General features: G+C 49.9%; 1 protein-coding gene across 1 annotated transcript in view; it reads left to right on the top strand.

The window, feature by feature from the left end:
• Positions 1 to 12,042: 12,042 nt before the first annotated feature.
• ache (acetylcholinesterase (Cartwright blood group)) overlaps positions 12,043 to 19,167 on the top strand; it is a 39,554-nt gene continuing 32,429 nt past the window's right edge. Inside the window, exon 1 of the mRNA XM_031899493.1 lies at positions 12,043 to 12,145. The gene's annotated coding sequence lies outside the window, so the exon portion shown is untranslated. The remainder of the gene's footprint in view (positions 12,146 to 19,167) is intronic.

Here is a 19,167-nt window from a genome sequence, read left to right as displayed (position 1 = left end):
CCAGTAGGGCCCCCCCTAGTACATTGGTAGCCAGCAGTGCCCCCCTAGTACATTGGTAGCCAGCAGGGCCCCCCTAGTACATTGGTAGCCAGCAGGGCCCCCTAGTACATTGGTAGCCAGCAGTGCCCCCTAGTACATTGGTAACCAGCAGTGCCCCCCTAGTACATTGGTAGCCAGCAGTGCCCCCTAGTACATTGGTAGCCAGCAGTGCCCCCTAGTACATTGGTAGCCAGCAGTGCCCCCCTAGTACATTGGTAGCCAGCAGTGCCCCCTAGTACATTGGTAGCCCAGTGCCCCCTAGTACATTGGTAGCCAGCAGTGCCCCCTAGTACATTGGTAGCCAGCAGTGCCCCCTAGTACATTGGTAGCCAGCAGTGCCCCCCTAGTACATTGGTAGCCAGCAGTGCCCCCCTAGTACATTGGTAGCCAGCAGTGCCCCCCTAGTACATTGGTAGCCAGCAGTGCCCCCTAGTACATTGGTAGCCAGCAGTGCCCCCTAGTACATTGGTAGCCAGCAGTGCCCCCCTAGTACATTGGTAGCCAGCAGTGCCCCCTAGTACATTGGTAGCCAGCAGAGCCCCCTAGTACATTGGTAGCCAGCAGTGCCCCCCTAGTACATTGGTAGCCAGCAGTGCCCCCTAGTACATTGGTAGCCAGCAGTGCCCCCCTAGTACATTGGTAGCCAGCAGTGCCCCCCTAGTACATTGGTAGCCAGCAGTGCCCCCTAGTACATTGGTAGCCAGCAGTGCCCCCCTAGTACATTGGTAGCCAGCAGTGCCCCCCTAGTACATTGGTAACCAGCAGTGCCCCCCTAGTACATTGGTAGCCAGCAGTGCCCCCTAGTACATTGGTAACCAGCAGTGCCCCCCTAGTACATTGGTAGCCAGCAGTGCCCCCTAGTACATTGGTAGCCAGCAGTGCCCCCCTAGTACATTGGTAGCCAGCAGTGCCCCCTAGTACATTGGTAGCCAGCAGTGCCCCCCTAGTACATTGGTAGCCAGCAGTGCCCCCTAGTACATTGGTAGCCAGCAGTGCCCCCCTAGTACATTGGTAGCCAGCAGTGCCCCCCTAGTACATTGGTAGCCAGCAGTGCCCCCTAGGGCCCTGACCATGTAACTTGGAGAGGTGGGTGCCACACAGGATTCAGCCAATTGCGGAGCTGCAAGGAATAAAAAAGTGAAATTAATTTTTTCTGGGAAATGAAACTTCTGCGAAGCACTAAATCTGTTGCCTCTTGGGCTTATTGTTCTCAGGGTTTAATGATGTTTATTGAGGGTTAATTGGTTTGTTCTTTATGGTTATTGCTCAGGGCTGTCTCCTCTTTTATAGATTTCATAATCTTCTTTTCCAACACGTTATACCAACGAGGGATGCCAAATAGATCCATCACTATGGTGCTCACTATAGTAACATAGTAACGTAGTAAGTTAGGCTGAAAAAAGACACACGTCCATCACGTTCAACCATAATGCCTATATATAAGCTGCCTAACTGCCAGTTGATCCAGAGGAAGGCAAAAACCCATCTGAAGCCTCTCTAATTTGCCCCAGAGGGGAAAAATTCCTTCCTGACTCCAAGATGGCAATCGGACCAGTCCCTGGGGCAACTTGTACTGAGAGCTATCTCCCCTACCCCTGTATTCCCTCACTTGTACTGAGAGCTATCTCCCCTACCCCTGTATTCCCTCACTTGTACTGAGAGCTATCCCCCCTACCCCTGTATTCCCTCACTTGTACTGAGAGCTATCCCCCCTACCCCTGTATTCCCTCACTTGTACTGAGAGCTATCTCCCCTACCCCTGTATTCCCTCACTTGTACTGAGAGCTATCTCCCCTACCCCTGTATTCCCTCACTTGTACTGAGAGCTATCCCCCTACCCCTGTATTCCCTCACTTGTACTGAGAGCTATCTCCCCTACCCCTGTATTCCCTCACTTGTACTGAGAGCTATCTCCCCTACCCCTGTATTCCCTCACTTGTACTGAGAGCTATCTCCCATACCCCTGTATTCCCTCACTTGTACTGAGAGCTATCCCCCCTACCCCTGTATTCCCTCACTTGTACTGAGAGCTATCCCCCCTACCCCTGTATTCCCTCACTTGTACTGAGAGCTATCCCCCCTACCCCTGTATTCCCTCACTTGTACTGAGAGCTATCCCCCCTACCCCTGTATTCCCTCACTTGTACTGAGAGCTATCCCCCCTACCCCTGTATTCCCTCACTTGTACTGAGAGCTATCCCCCCTACCCCTGTATTCCCTCACTTGTACTGAGAGCTATCCCCCCTACCCCTGTATTCCCTCACTTGTACTGAGAGCTATCCCCCCTACCCCTGTATTCCCTCACTTGTACTGAGAGCTATCCCCCCTACCCCTGTATTCCCTCACTTGTACTGAGAGCTATCCCCCTACCCCTGTATTCTCTCACTTGTACTGAGAGCTATCCCCCCTACCCCTGTATTCCCTCACTTGTACTGAGAGCTATCCCCCCTACCCCTGTATTCCCTCACTTGTACTGAGAGCTATCCCCCCTACCCCTGTATTCCCTCACTTGTACTGAGAGCTATCCCCCCTACCCCTGTATTCCCTCACTTGTACTGAGAGCTATCCCCCCTACCCCTGTATTCCCTCACTTGTACTGAGAGCTATCCCCCCTACCCCTGTATTCCCTCACTTGTACTGAGAGCTATCCCCCCTACCCCTGTATTCCCTCACTTGTACTGAGAGCTATCTCCCATAACCCTGTATTCCCTCACTTGTACTGAGAGCTATCCCCCCTACCCCTGTATTCCCTCACTTGTACTGAGAGCTATCTCCCCTACCCCTGTATTCCCTCACTTGTACTGAGAGCTATCTCCCCTACCCCTGTATTCCCTCACTTGTACTGAGAGCTATCTCCCCTACCCCTGTATTCCCTCACTTGTACTGAGAGCTATCCCCCCTACCCCTGTATTCCCTCACTTGTACTGAGAGCTATCTCCACTACCCCTGTATTCCCTCACTTGTACTGAGAGCTATCTCCCCTACCCCTGTATTCCCTCACTTGTACTGAGAGCTATCCCTCCTACCCCTGTATTCCCTCACTTGTACTGAGAGCTATCTCCCCTACCCCTGTATTCCCTCACTTGTACTGAGAGCTATCCCTCCTACCCCTGTATTCCCTCACTTGTACTGAGAGCTATCCCCCCTACCCCTGTATTCCCTCACTTGTACTGAGAGCTATCCCCCCTACCCCTGTATTCCCTCACTTGTACTGAGAGCTATCCCCCCATCCCTGTATTCCCTCACTTGTACTGAGAGCTATCCCCCCTACCCCTGTATTCCCTCACTTGTACTGAGAGCTATCCCCCGTACCCCTGTATTCCCTCACTTGTACTGAGAGCTATCCCCCCTACCCCTGTATTCCCTCACTTGTACTGAGAGCTATCCCCCGTACCCCTGTATTCCCTCACTTGTACTGAGAGCTATCTCCCCTACCCCTGTATTCCCTCACTTGTACTGAGAGCTATCTCCCCTACCCCTGTATTCCCTCACTTGTACTGAGAGCTATCCCCCCTACCCCTGTATTCCCTCACTTGTACTGAGAGCTATCTCCCCTACCCCTGTATTCCCTCACTTGTACTGAGAGCTATCTCCCCTACCCCTGTATTCCCTCACTTGTACTGAGAGCTATCCCCCCTACCCCTGTATTCCCTCACTTGTACTGAGAGCTATCTCCCCTACCCCTGTATTCCCTCACTTGTACTGAGAGCTATCTCCCCTACCCCTGTATTCCCTCACTTGTACTGAGAGCTATCTCCCATACCCCTGTATTCCCTCACTTGTACTGAGAGCTATCTCCCCTACCCCTGTATTCCCTCACTTGTACTGAGAGCTATCCCCCCTACCCCTGTATTCCCTCACTTGTACTGAGAGCTATCTCCCCATACCCCTGTATTCCCTCACTTGTACTGAGAGCTATACCCCCTACCCCTGTATTCCCTCACTTGTACTGAGAGCTATCTCCCCTACCCCTGTATTCCCTCACTTGGGGTGAGCTTTGGGGTGGGGTCCAGGAAAAGCCCCTTAACCGCACTTTGCCCAACATTTCCTTCCATTAAAACTCTATATTGGGGATCAGTAGAGTAGAGGACAACGTAGACCATTGAAAATGGCTTCTTCTAGCTACTAGGGGTGCCTACAAAGGGCATTGACTTTGCTTGAATGTTGCTTAGGATTTGGGGAGAATTTGAGGCCTATTTGCCTAATACCTGGCCTTTGGGTGAAAATTTAGGGTTGAAACTTGCTACTCGACTCTTGCAACTGCAGCTGTAACTTTGTTATGAACTAAGGTTGGACAAGACATAGAATAGAATGCAGGATGGACACATTACAGAGAAGCATAAATACACGCAACAAGTTGTTTCCATTTTTGGGTTATGGGGATTAGCCCTGAATTGTTCTTCTGCTTAGCACTAATGAATCTCTTCAATAATAAGTCTTAGGGGCTTTATAAACAGTTAATAAATGGTAATATGTCTGCTATAGGTCTAGTAACCCATAGCAACCAATAAGCAGATTACAAGATGTGGGCAAAATGTAGACTTTTTCATTACATGACCCCCAAAATCACTCTCCTGAAGAACAAAAAAGTGTCTTGAACCGACGTACACGTAAAGCAACGGCACCACCGCCGCTCTATGGCCAACACACCCTCTGTAGGATCCTTAGAAAGCCTTTGACATGTTGTTGTAGTTACTGAGATTACTGGAACCATTCAGTTGTTGATGTGGAGCAGTAACAAAAGCCTCACACTAGAGCCGGAGGAAGTTTACTGCCTACTTCATAGCCCTGTTTGGCCGTATTTACAACCAGCACAGGTTTGTTTTTACGGGATATAGAACAGAGCCATGTTGACAGAACAATAGATAATCCATAACATACAGGATATAGCAGAAGAGAGACAGGGGGCAATAAAGGCAGTAAAATGGCGCCACTGTGCCTTTTCAACCCTAGGTGGAATTTCATGCAACGTGAACGGTTAATGGATAATCTTGGAACGAGCGTGTCTAGCCAGTAGCCCTCTGGCGCTGGGGCATTTGAAGTACAGGGCATCCCTCGGTCAAAAATAGTTACATAATGTAGGTAAAGAGACGACGTTGGGCCTCATTTACTGCCGTCACTATACTAAATGCCATCAGAGGAGCGACCAGTGTATAGCAATTCCCATGAAGAACATTTTCCCAAGGGTATATTGGATGTGGGGTGCAGATTGGGGACTGGTTATCCCATGGAATGAGGCAGGAAGAAGGACTGTATAAAAAATACAGCCTCCAGGGTAGACACAAGTCAGCCATGTCCATAGTAAGGGCCTGTTGCGGCCCACCTTGGTCTGAATGATGCACAAGTTAGGGGATGAGGGGGGAGGGGGCAGGGGGGTAGAGCCAACATGTCTCCCCCATTGGCCCCTCATGATGAATGTAGGCAGCCCAATGTATAGGGGCAGCTGCTGGACTTTGTGCTTCCAAACAGAGTGCAATCCACCTAGACTGGAAGGCAGTGTTCAAAGGGCAACCACATGGCCGATTGCTTCATTTGTATGCCCTTTGTACCCTGCCTTCCCTGTCAGAAATACCCTGATTATCTCCTAGGGCCTAATCCATTAATAGCCTTTAGATCCAAGGCCACCTTCCTTCCTCAACTCACCAAGATGCAATCCAATCCTGGGTCATGTATATCATATTATTGGCCTATGGGCACTGCAGTTAAATGTACTACTCCTTTAGGGAAGCACGTGCAATAGCTCTTGTCACTCGTTATACAGTTAATATGTTTACAAATAATGGAAATCACATCAATTGCCTAATTAGCCATGGCTGGGGAAAGCATATTCCATCAGAATGTCACTCACCTCTCCCTGTAGGCTATAAACATACCAACTTCATGAGAACAATGTTCTCCTAATCACTGTCCCTCAATAATAAAATAATGATAGGACTCGGGGTGTATGCTGGGGCTGATTGAGCCTCAGTCTTGCATCAAACTAAGGGAAACACTTTAGGAGGAGTAGAAATCATTTCAGGGATAAGGTTCCCTGAGACCCAAAGCTACATGGTCACTCAAGGTCATGTATGATAAGTTTCTATGCTCTAGAACAGTGGTTCTCAACCTGTGGGTCGGGACCCCTTTGGAGGCCGAACGACTCTTTCACATGGGTCGTTTAAGACCATCGGAAAACACATATTTCCCGATGGTCTTAGGAATAATTTTATGGTTGGGGGTCACCACAACATGAGGAACTGTATTAGGAAGGTTGAGAACCACTGTTCTAGAAAGTAGGTACTATACCCAATACCTGCTCAGTTTTATATGAATAGGGGCTGCCAACTATTCCCAGCTTGACTGCCTAGGACTTTACTAGACTCTACAGAGATGGGACATGATGAAAGATCTTCATGTATCAAAGCAAGTGGTCTGTGTGGGACTTTCAACTCATGGACCAGTATTAACGTTGGTGGGTATCCAATTAAGCAGTAAAGTTCTTTAGTGCAAGACCTGAAGGCAGAAGACATAGACACAAATGAAAAAATGGATGGGAGTGGGGACCTTGCAGCAGGTCTACAATACTAGAGAGGACCCCAATGAAAACACCCCAGTTGTACCAGTGTAGCAGTACCTTAAATGCTCATTACATTACAATATTTTTTTTTAGTTGCAGTGATCCCCAACCAGTGGCTCAGGAGGAACATGTTGCTCCCCAAGCCCTTTGATGTTGCTCCAAGTGGCCTCAAAGCAGGTGCTTATTTTTGAATTTCTGATTTGGAGGCATAAAGACCATGCGTACTGCCAAACAGAACCTCCTGTAGTCTGCAGCCCATGTTGGGCTACTAAATAACCAATCAAAATCAATCTAAACCAATCACAGCCCTTACTGGTCACTCCCTAGGAACTTTTTTCATGCTTGTGTTGCTCTTCAACTTGTTTTATATTTAAATATTGCTCATGGGTAAAAAAAAAGTTTGGGGACCCCTGCTCTGGGTGGTTGCACCCATGAAGTGTATCAGTAGAAACACCAGTCTTAAGGTTGCCATACACTATAGGATCCTCTTGTTTAGTGAGGTCACAAATGAGCAGATCTTTACACAAATATGCCCACCTAAGGCTGGTGATATTGGAGTAGTCTGATTTAGGACCCATCAGAGCAAGTACCGCATTGACTCATTCTACCCAACCTGTATCAAGACAAACCCAGACTATATACGGATTAAGAGGCCAAACCAACAGTCAGTCTGTGAATGGGCACCTTATGGTTGTTACTAAGATAACCCCTTAACCAGTTGGCAGTTGTATGTTGCTATGGAAAATAACATATTACACAGGGCATAAGGGATAGGGATGGGTAGGTCGGGCAGGTGAATACATGGTATGCAGAGGCCGGTCATAAACTGTACTTCTAAGATGGTGCCTCCATGTCTGTGATGCTCCCATAATTCCGCACCTTTTTCACTGGAAACCCCACCCCTATATGACATTATGAGCGGAGGTGGCCCTTCCTAACCTCAGGATTGGCTTGGGCCCAGGTTGTGGGAAATCACACACTTTACGTGACTTCTTCTTCTACAGGCAACGTTCTACCATATCTACCAACATCCAGTCCAGTCACCTCCAAATATGACCCTATTCGACCCTGATCCTCCAAAAACCCTGCTCCCTATGGCCTTACCTATTTAGGCCAGTCACTGGGAGGTGGGTTCTACTCAATGGCAGCCCAGCATTTACTGGGATATCCCAACCTACCCATTGACTGAGCCCAAGGCTCTGATGGAGATGAATAGGGGCGCATTGGTGGTATAGTCATGAAAACCAATCATAATACAACCTCAGATTTCAGTAGAGATTGCATCCCCTCTTCACCATTTACCATTACGCCCAAGTGGGTGAAGGGGTACTTTATATCTTGGGTGATTATGGGCACAAGTTGATACAAAGGGAAAATGGGAGACTGGGATCATGTGGGGCGATGGGAATCTGGTTCCGTAGCTGCCAGGGAAAGGTGGCACTCCACCAATAGTTCTTAACCAAGAGCTGTCACTATTGAACTCAGAACCTGAGCATCAGTCTCTAACAGGCTCCCTCTAGTGGTCACTTTGGAATTACATCTTCCCTTCTGTATACTTGTCTTACTGTACTAACTTTCATTAGAAAAGAGACAGTACCATTAAATATGTTACATTTGACTCCTATCTGACACTGTTTGGGGTATTTGTACCAAAGTTCATTCTCTATCTTTAAATCAAACAGATTCCAGTATGAAAGGACTGTTCCTCCGGATTATGGGTCAGCACTCCGGTGAAGGTTACTGTCCGTGTAACACAAGTATTATCTTTCATGTACCGGGATTAGAGGTGAGATTTCCTAGAAACCAGGCGAGGCATTGCTCGCATTCACCCTCAACTTTCAGCAACTATTTCTGGGTAATGTAATGCCCGGCCTTCTCTTAAGGGGGCTTCTGAGGACTTAGGGTTCTGGTTTTGACCATCAACAATCAGCTGTTCTATAATCACCATGGTGTGCAATAAGTACCATATGTTACATAGTGTAGGGGAGTAGGAATTTAACCTACCTTTGTGGCTATCAGTTAGTACCCCTAGATGGACTTTCTGATGGGTCAGTAGTAGGTGTATTGACTCATCCAAGTAATGGAAGGTAGTGCTGAGTCCACCTGTGAGGCCTCATTGAACTCCACTTGAGAATGGGTTGGTTGGTGGAGTCTGAGGCTTCATTGAAGAGAAGATCTAGGGACAAGTGAAACACATAGGGTCGCTAACTTTTGTCCTCAAACAACCGGTGGGAGGTTCCACAAGGGGCAGATCCTCAAGGGGGTGGGGCCACGATATAAATGGGCTGATTGGTCAGAGACTTGCCAAATAGGGCAGGGCAGGGTGGAGATAGGAAAGAAGCTTGAAGAGGGAATTGGGGCAAATTGGAGGCAGAACAAGTTTAATTACAAATGTATTGGTAATAATATTGTTGATAATTGTGTAATAGCCGGGGCGCACATCAGGGAAGGTTAGAGATGAAGAACCAACAGGAACAGGGGCGAGTTAGTAAGAGGTTAACTCCTACATTCAGCCCCCGCCCCTGCGTGTAACCGATAGATTAGGGTCAATTGCAGAGCAGTTAAAGAGATATACACACAGTCCCATCAAGTTCAACCCTTAAAGGTGAAGTAAAGCCATATCACTGGCCCTATGGGCATCTCCTGAACTGGCCAAACCTTACTGTTGGTGGCCAGGGTCACATTCCCTACGCTACACGAGTGCCAGAAGCCAACCCATTGGCCTGGGCCAGTACTGGTGTTGCCGGGGCATAGTTATCTAGTAGCCAGAGGTGGAACAGAAGTGAGATGGTGGCCCCAACCAACCCAGTGCAACACATATATATTATTACTAATAAATGTAGGTAACTCATCCCCTGCTCATCGCTTTAGCCTGACTCCTCAATGATAAATATATTTGTGAGCGGAAGTCCCATCCCTAGAAATAGCAGGTCAGTGCGGGGGGGCCAGGAGCCCAGAGGGACCCCACTCAGCACTTCATTAATCTGTCTCTGCTAATCGGAAGGGTCACTTTCAACCCTTTCAGCATCCGCCGGCACTTTAACGCGGGTCCCCTGTGGTGCTTAAGTGACTGTGGGTAATTGGCTGAGCCTTAAGTGATTCTCTGAGATGGACGGAGACCGACCAGCGCGGGGCAGTGGGAATGGTCCGGCCACTTACTCTACAAGAAGCAGCTTTAAAGGGAAAGTCCATCATTAGTGCGTAACCAACTGATTCCGGCACAAAGGCGTTGGAATGGTTGGATCCTTCTGTCTAAAGGAATAATGCATTTAGAAATGTACCCCCACCCACCTCTCTCCCCAGGGGTATTAGGCATGGGTCCCCGGGGGGAGGAGTGAAGGGACCCTGGGGTGGCGTCTGGCCCTATCCGTATATTCTCCCTATGTCTGCACTGGAATAGTGATGAGCGAATTTGGATGGATTCGCAGCAAAATTCCGCATTTAGCCATTGGCGAATTGTTTCATGAAACCTCCGCAAAATTTGGCCTTGAAAAATGTGCGGTTGTGTAAAAAATAGGGATGCGCCGAACCCCACATGCTAATTTATACTGATTCAGATTTGGTTAGGCCAGGACCGTGGATTCAGCCGAAACCGAACCCTGCCAAAAACACGGCCAAATCCTGGCTGAATACTAAACCAAATGCTGGATTCGGTGCATCTCTAGTAAAAAAAGGCGTAGTGTCGTCAAAATAGGTGTGGTCACGTCACAAAAAGGCGCAGTCATGGCAAAAAAGTGAAATTTCATCTTTTCACCATTGACAAATTGTTTTGTGAAAGTTCCGCAAAATTCGGCACCAAAAATTTGCTGTCCTGCCAAAAAAAGGTGTGGTCTCGTCAAAAATGGCACAATCGCGTCAAAAAAGTGTTTCGCCAGACAGATTCGCTTATCGCTACTCTGGATTCCATGTTGGTTCTATACAGGGGCAGACTGGGCCGCCGGGACACGGGGGAAATGGTGGGGCCCAGACCTGACCCTACTGCCGCTTCCTCTGGACTTCAAGGTCCTCCCCTGACGCGTTTCACAAACGTGCGTTCAGGGGAGGACATCGAACAGGGGCCCCTAGGGGGGGTTACGGATGCGTAGTGGCGGGGGACGCGGCCGGAGGAGGGGCTAGGGGTGCATGGTGGTGGGGGACGCGGCCGGAGGGGGGGTTAGGGGTGCATGGTGGCGGGGGACGCGGCCGGAGGAGGGGTTAGGGGTGCATGGTGGTGGGGGACGCGGCCGGAGGGGGGGGTTAGGGGTGCATGGTGGCGGGGGACGCGGCCGGAGGAGGGGTTAGGGGTGCATGGTGGCGGGGGACGCGGCCGGAGGAGGGGTTAGGGGTGCATGGTGGCGGGGGACGCGGCCGGAGGGGGGGTTAGGGGTGCATGGTGGCGGGGGACGCGGCCGGAGGAGGGGTTAGGGGTGCATGGTGGTGGGGGACGCGGCCGGAGGGGGGTTAGGGGTGCATGGTGGCGGGGGACGCGGCCGGAGGGGGGTTAGGGGTGCATGGTGGCGGGGGACGCGGCCGGAGGGGGGTTAGGGGTGCATGGTGGCGGGGGACGCGGCCGGAGGAGGGGTTAGGGGTGCATGGTGGCGGGGGACACGGCCGGAGGAGGGGTTAGGGGTGCATGGTGGCGGGGGACACGGCCGGAGGGGGGTTAGGGGTGCATGGTGGCGGGGGACACGGCCGGAGGAGGGGTTAGGGGTGCATGGTGGCGGGGGACGCGGCCGGAGGGGGGTTAGGGGTGCATGGTGGCGGGGGACGCGGCCGGAGGGGGGTTAGGGGTGCATGGTGGCGGGGGACACGGCCGGAGGAGGGGTTAGGGGTGCATGGTGGCGGGGGACGCAGCCGGAGGGGGGTTAGGGGTGCATGGTGGCGGGGGACGCGGCCGGAGGAGGGGTTAGGGGTGCATGGTGGCGGGGGACACGGCCGGAGGAGGGGTTAGGGGTGCATGGTGGCGGGGGACGCGGCCGGAGGGGGGTTAGGGGTGCATGGTGGCGGGGGACGCGGCCGGAGGGGGGTTAGGGGTGCATGGTGGCGGGGGACGCGGCCGGAGGAGGGGTTAGGGGTGCATGGTGGCGGGGGACGCGGCCGGAGGAGGGGTTAGGGGTGCATGGTGGCGGGGGACACGGCCGGAGGAGGGGTTAGGGGTGCATGGTGGCGGGGGACGCGGCCGGAGGGGGGTTAGGGGTGCATGGTGGCGGGGGACGCGGCCGGAGGGGGGTTAGGGGTGCATGGTGGCGGGGGATGCGGTCGAAGGGGGGTTAGGGGTGCATGGTGGCCTGGAGCTGCAGCCCCGGTGGGCCCTGCACCCCCCAGTCCGACCCTGGCTCTATATACGCAGCGAATAATGAAGTCTAACGGTGCCTTGTGCCTAAATATCCCAGTGTTCCACAGTTCTATGAGCATTATATCAGCTGCCTGCTGCAGACTGCACTGATTTCCCTACAGCCCTGCAGCGCACACAGATTGCCAATCAGCCTGGCAGCATGAGGATTCTATGTGTGTTTCAGCCCTGCTGTTTGTCTCATATGGGAGAATGATGGTGGATTTCACCCCCCGCAGGTAAAACTCCATGCTACTGCGCTGCTGAATATGTTGGTGCTTCATAAAAACACATTGAATCTAGAAATTATCCCTGCAGTGGGGTTTGTACCCGATGGCTCAGGCCCAGTTATTTCTAAGTAGGTACAAGCGGCCCCCCCTCCCCAATGGCCCCATGTCTTGCAGTGCATGCTGGGTCCCTAGGCCGCTGCATTGCAGCCGTAGCCATAAATCCGCTCCGCTGAGCTCATCTGCAGAGCACTTTATTAGATTACTGCAGCGATGTGGCGGCTCATCATGAAACACAGAGGGAGATCTATGGGAGGGTGGATGGGTGGGGGGGCCGTTAGTAAATTAATTAAGGAGATGAGAGTGTGGGGCTGAGCCAGGAGGGAGCTGTGGGTTATTATAGGGAGGCAGTGCAAGGAGTGGGCTCTGGGATTAGCAGGGAGGGGGGATTTCTCCTTATTTGCCTGGATGCTATTGCACAAGCTGCTTTTATTTCATATACATATCATGGCTGCACATATTCCATTTCAGGCTGCAGCAGGAATCTCGAGGAACTGCCCCTTAGCGTGTATATTTAATACCTATAAAGCAATACGTGTCCATTTGTGCTGTCAGGCCCTGGTATAAACTCCTACACGGGGCTGGGAGGGTACTGCATGGCCTCACACATACCAGCGCAGTCTGCAGCTTGCCTCTAAATGAACTGCATGTATATACGCTGAAGCTGTTTCCGTAAAGGGGAGAGGTGGCAACCATACTTCTGCCAACTAACTAGTGCTTGCAATGTCCAATGTGATTTTGGTTATTGGTAGTGGTGAGAGTTGTAGTTCAGCCACTGCAGGAGGGAGGCAGGTCAGGCACCTCGGAGCTTAAGTTTTCATCTCCCTTTCCTATACACTCTATCTCAGGGACTCATCTCCTGTTACAGTATAGCTCCCAGTAAGCTGTAATTGGGCACCTTTAGCCACGCCCAAACCCAACCTGCCCAGCTGTGCCCCCCCATAGCACCCCTAGTTGCAACTCACTTTAGGGTCGGATCTCCCAGTTTCCCATATAATTCTAACCTTGTAAAACAGGTGATGTCTCCCAGCAACAGAATTGGAAAAAAATCGTATTTCCGTGCATTTAACCCGTCAGAAATGAGGTTTCATTGCGCTATCTCCGCTAAACCGATCAGAGCTGACTGCTGATTGGCTGGTGCAGTGTTAAGGTACTCGTATAGCTGAGCCTTAGTGCTGTATGTTGGTAACACCCAGTCCTGGATTAAACTGAGCCCAATCCCTTCAAGGTTTAGCAATGATCCCCGTTTTCTTCTCAGCCCCCCCCCCCCCCTTTTTCTTTCCTCAGCTCCCTCCCCCCCAAATCTGTCTCCCTCTGCCTCCCCCTCTGCCATATTTCACACTGTCTCTCCCAGAGAGTCCCGGAGATTCCCTTCCGCTGGGAAGTTTATTAATAGTCTTCCTAGAGGATCATTAGAGGCCTGTAGAGAATGAGAGAGAGAGGGGGGGCCTGGGGGGGGTGGAACAGAAGGATGGGGGGGGCAGTAAAAGAGCAACAAGCACCGCAGCAGAAGCAATAGAAGAGAAAAACATTCAAAACCCATGTTTTCCCATTAATCACTATAAATATAGCCCAGTATAAATACAGGAGAATGATACAAATAATATGGCCCCTCCCCTTATAAATAATAACAATGAGTATACAGACCCTCCCCCTTTTATCGAGCAGAATCATTTGCCAATAGAGCAATAGTGGTGTCCTCATGGATGGCAGGACCCCAGCAAGAGTACGTGCAAGCTACTGGCTGGCAGGGGATGCTGGGAGTTGTAGTTCATTGAAAAATGGAGGACGGCCATTTTATATAATCACTGGGGTGTGCGGGATAAATTGGAGCTGCCCCCCCACTCATAATTAACTAGGTGCAATCGGGGGAGGGAGGTCAGCAAGGGAGTGGTAGAGGGGATCGGGCCTGGGTCGGTGGGGCCCTTGGGGGCCCGGGGTCCTGCCGGCCCAGTTCGACCCTGTATATTATATCCCTCATCCCCACTTGCCCAGTGTGGCCTTGGCTAGCAATTACAGTTATAACAATACTATTACTGATTGAAGTGACGTCACAATAGCCAGGTGTGAATGGATACGTAGCCATGGGATTATATATTTTTATATTTTTAATTCCTGCCTATTATTAAATGCACACAGCATGTTCCCTTAGGTCCATCACCGGGGGGCATTAGAAGTAATGACAATGGGAGGCTAAATGGGTACAAATAGATGTCACAATGGGTAGTAGGAAAAAATAACAGGTAGGTAAGTTCTAGGCTTCTGTCCTACGGCCTCAGAACGTCATTGGGACTGGCCCTCGGACTAACCCATTGTATAATAATAGCTTTGTTCTGCTTGCTGTATCTGGGAATATGGCTGCCTGGGGAAGGTGGGGGGTGCACTTCTCAGCTGTAGCGCTCTCTTTCTGTAGGATGAGCCCTCCCTGCTGTCATTGAATGACTTGCCCTTGGGTCCTCTGGGAAGGTCTCTTCGTGAATAGGTTCCTAATGAGTATTTGTTATATGGGCCCTTTGGGTATCTATATAAATTGATTACATAACCTTTTAAGTGGCTCTTCTCTAATGGAAAGAAGCAATGCCTCCTGGGTAACCTTTACCAGAGGTCCATTAAGAGAATAAGTAGCGCGTTCGTTCCGTTGCACATAGACTTACATTTATCTACACGGAATCTCATCCGCTCCCGCCTAGAACATTGATTTCAGTTACATCTCCTGTATTAATTAAGGGATTGCAGAACACCGACCCCAATACAGAACCATGGGCATCTTCTTGGGTCGGCAACCTGTGCAGGTGTGTATTGTGCCCTATGGTAGGGGGTACCACACTGGCTATAAAAACCCCCTCGTGTTGAGAGATGCCCTAGTTAGTGGGCAGCCCCGGGTGGAGGATGTGGTGGAACATGGGCAGGTAGAGAAAGTTCTGGAAATGGGATGTCCCAGTGTGCCCCACTCATTCGGGGGACACTGGGTGGAGGATAGCCCCGGAAGGAGGATGTGGTGGAACATGGGCAGGTAAGGAAAGTTCTGGAAATGGGATGTCCCAGTGTGCCCCACTCATTCGGGGGACACTGGGTGGAGGATAGTCCTGGGTGGAGGATGTGGTAGAACATGGGCAGGTAAGGAAAGTTCTGGAAATGGGATGTCCCAGTGTGCCCCACTCATTCGTGGCACACTGGGTGGAGGATAGCCCCGGGTGGAGGATGTGGTGGAACATGGGCAGGTAGAGAAAGTTCTGGAAATGGGATGTCCCAGTGTGCCCCACTCATTCGGGGGACACTGGGTGGAGGATAGCCCCGGGTGGAGGATGTGGTGGAACATGGGCAGGTAAGGAAAGCTCTGGAAATGGGATGTCCCAGTGCGCCCCACTCATTCGGCAGGGGCTTTTCCCAGGTGGTATTAAAGGTACATGGGAAGGCCTGTCTAGAATCATTGGTCCTGCTGAGAAGCAAGGATCTAGGGCCAAGAACCTCAGTAGACCACAGTACGGCAAGGAAGATGGGTTCTAGGCCAAACCCTGTGATAGTCCTAGAAGGTGAGAGACTAGACCAAAAAGAACCTACCCCAAGAGTTATGACAACAGTGATAAGCTTAGGACTAGTATAATCCTTATAAACCATATTGGTGTGTACTTGAGGGCCCAGATAGAGGTCGATGGACCACTTATGAAGCCAATTGGGACCCCACCAGAGAATCACCACATGTAGGGTAAGGTTCATTGGAAATACTGGCACAATGGGACCTGTATGAAAGGTGGGTCTTCAGTAAAGTCAAGAAGGACATGGAGCTCCCATGATGCCAGTCTGAAGGCCCTATCTTCAGGAAGTACAGTGCCCCACCATTTCTTACTTCGGTGTTGGCCAGTCCAGAAGAAGATGAGGTGGGGTTGCACTAATGCAGTAGCTGCAGAACATTCCATCACCGTGACTGACACTCTGTCAGAAGAAACCTGAGCCAATCACTTTAATTGCCTCACACAAACTGCTGCATGGGGAATTTGTCTCCTACTTACTTAGCGGCACCTTTGATTTCCTGCTAAGTGGCTCATTTCCTGCCTTATTGATGGCATCCGAGGGGGCGCCCCGTAGGCACTTCTGCATAGGGTGGATTATAGCTGTCAGCTCTGTGGAATTCAGGGCCAAGTTTAGTGTGGAGGTGAGGATGGCCCCTCAGCAGCCACCTCTGATTCTTTTGGGACAAGCACACATCCCATATTATAACACTGGTACTCTTTATTGAGCAGCCCTCCATCTGTTGTTAAACTAAAACTCCCAGCATCCCCATAGCCAATGGGTGCTGGCACTGAAAGGTCAATAAATCACACCAGCCTTCCACCGGCCTTTATTCCTGCCCCTCATTAGCCCTCTCTAGTCATCACAAAAGAGCAAGGGTCTTCAGAAATTTTCATCTCTGGTGTAGGGCCTATAGCTGCCTCTAGGGGCAGACTCTCAATGCACTGCTGCTAATGATGCACATTGTGTTTCCTGTCAGTGAAGTAGAGTTGCCACGTCACCCCTTTAAAAATCACACCTATAAAATGCATATGTTAGTGCTGACTGCCTAACGTTTCAAAGGTTCTGTGGGTTTTCTGCAGCTCTGACTATGTACAGACTGGTTATCAGTCCTGCAGCATGGGGCTTTTATATCTCTGGAACTCTGTATACACAATCAGTCCTGCAGCATGGGGCTTTTATATCTCTGGAACTCTGTATACACAATCAGTCCTGCAGCATGGGGCTTTTATATCTCTGGAACTCTGTATACACAATCAGTCCTGCAGCATGGGGCTTTTATATCTCTGGAACTCTGTATACACAATCAGTCCTGCAGCATGGGGCTTTTATATCTCTAGAACTCTGTATACACAATCAGTCCTGCAGCATGGGGCTTTTATATCCTTGGGACTTTAGTTGTACAATCAATCCTGCTGCATTGGGCTTTTATATCCTTGGGACTTTATTTGTACAATCAATCCTGCAGCATGGGGATTTTATATTTCTGGGACTTTAGTTGTACAATCAGTCCTGCAGCACAAGACTTTTATATCTCTGAGACTTTAGTTGTACAATCAATCCTGCAGCATGGGGATTTTATATTTCTGGGACTTTAGTTGTACAATCAATCCTGCAGCATGGGGATTTTATATTTCTGGGACTTTAGTTGTACAATCAGTCCTGCAGCACAAGACTTTTATATCTCTGAGACTTTAGTTGTACAATCAGTCCTGCAGCATGGGGCTTTTATATCTCTGAGACTTTAGTTGTACAATCAGTCCTGCAGCATGGGGCTTTTATATCTCTAAGATTTTAGTTGTACAATCAATCATGCAGCATGGGGCTTTAATATCTCTGATACTTTAGTTACACAATCAGTCCTGCAGCATGGGGCTTTTATATCTCTGATATTTTAGTTACACAATCAGTCCTGCAGCATGGGGCTTTTATAGCTCTGATACTTTAGTTACACAATCTGTCCTGCAGCATGGGGCTTTTATATCTCTGATATTTTAGTTACACAATCAGTCCTGCAGCATGGGGCTTTTATAGCTCTGATACTTTAGTTACACAATCAGTCCTGCAGCATGGGGCTTTTATATCTCTAAGATTTTAGTTGTACAATCAGTCCTGCAGCACAGGGCTTTTATATCTCTGAGACTTTAGTTGTACAATCAATCCTGCAGCATGGGGCTTTAATATCTCTGATACTTTAGTTACACAATCAGTCCTGCAGCATGGGGCATTTATATCTCTAAGATTTTAGTTGTACAATCAGTCCTGCAGCACAGGGCTTTTATATCTCTGAGACTTTAGTTGTACAATCAATCCTGCAGCATGGGGCTTTAATATCTCTGATACTTTAGTTACACAATCAGTCCTGCTGCATGGGGCTTATATATCTCTGATACGTTTGTTACACAATCAGTCCTGCAGCATGGGGCTTTTATATCTTAGGCAAGCAACACACTCACTTTAGTTCCAACAGTTTTTTGCTTCACATATTGCTTCTTCCTCCCGGCTTCAGTCTTTCTCCACATGCAACGCCACCCCCCCCCCCCCCCCCATAATTTTCCGGAGATTAAAGGAATCCCTTTCACATGGTACAGTCCCGTTACTAATATAAAGGCACTCGATTTTTAGGTTCTTACAGCATAACGGCAATGCGCCCCCTAGGGGAATCCTGATGCTATGGTAATAATGACCCCCACGGCCCTCCATCTGTTGGTGTTTTTCTGGGTGTTAAAGTACAACAGCTGGAGGATTGGACATCCTATCATATCAGATATGTATTGGGGCCCCTGCCTTCCTGCACCGCCCAGGGTCCCCCCCCCCATCATGAAGTATTCCTTCCCTTGTAGGCAGTCTCTGATCTGCGTTGTCTCACCTGTCTCTAGTGATGGATGTCGGTCCTTGACCAAAGCTGCTGTACTTATGATGGATGCGGCTGTCTCGCAGGGAGCCCTTTCCCTGAGATCAATGTGTTTATCTCTGTCTCGCTATTGGGGAGCTGTCTCTATATTGTGCTGGAGTTGTCTCGCTATATGATTTGTAGACAGCAGATGAGGAGACCCCTAGCTTTATTCATTTTCATCTTTGTCTTGTCCAATCGCAGAGCCGGAAACTGAACCCCCCCCCCAGCTGAACTTTGCTGTTGTTTATATCTCCTCTCCTTCTCCTGTTTTCTAATCAATTTAGATTTTTACATTAAATCCTTGAGTTTTTTCATGAGTCAGAACATTGGTCCATTTGCCCCAGCTTCCCCCCCCAAGGTACAAATGGAGCCACTATGGGGGTTTTATTACCCAATCAATGAGAAGGCCTCTGGGCAGTCAATATTTATATTCTCATTTGGTTAACCCTTGCATTCCAGCTCCAGTAGCTGTCTCTCCTTGCATGTCTCTCGCCGTATGTGTGACAACAGTGGATTTGGGGAGCCTCAGCCTCTGTGGTTGCTCTTTGCATGTTTCTTGGCTCCATCT

This window comes from Xenopus tropicalis, chromosome 3 (genome assembly GCF_000004195.4).
Source record: "Xenopus tropicalis strain Nigerian chromosome 3, UCB_Xtro_10.0, whole genome shotgun sequence".
NCBI lineage: Eukaryota > Metazoa > Chordata > Amphibia > Anura > Pipidae > Xenopus > Xenopus tropicalis.
This window is presented reverse-complemented; position numbering and strand designations above follow the sequence as displayed.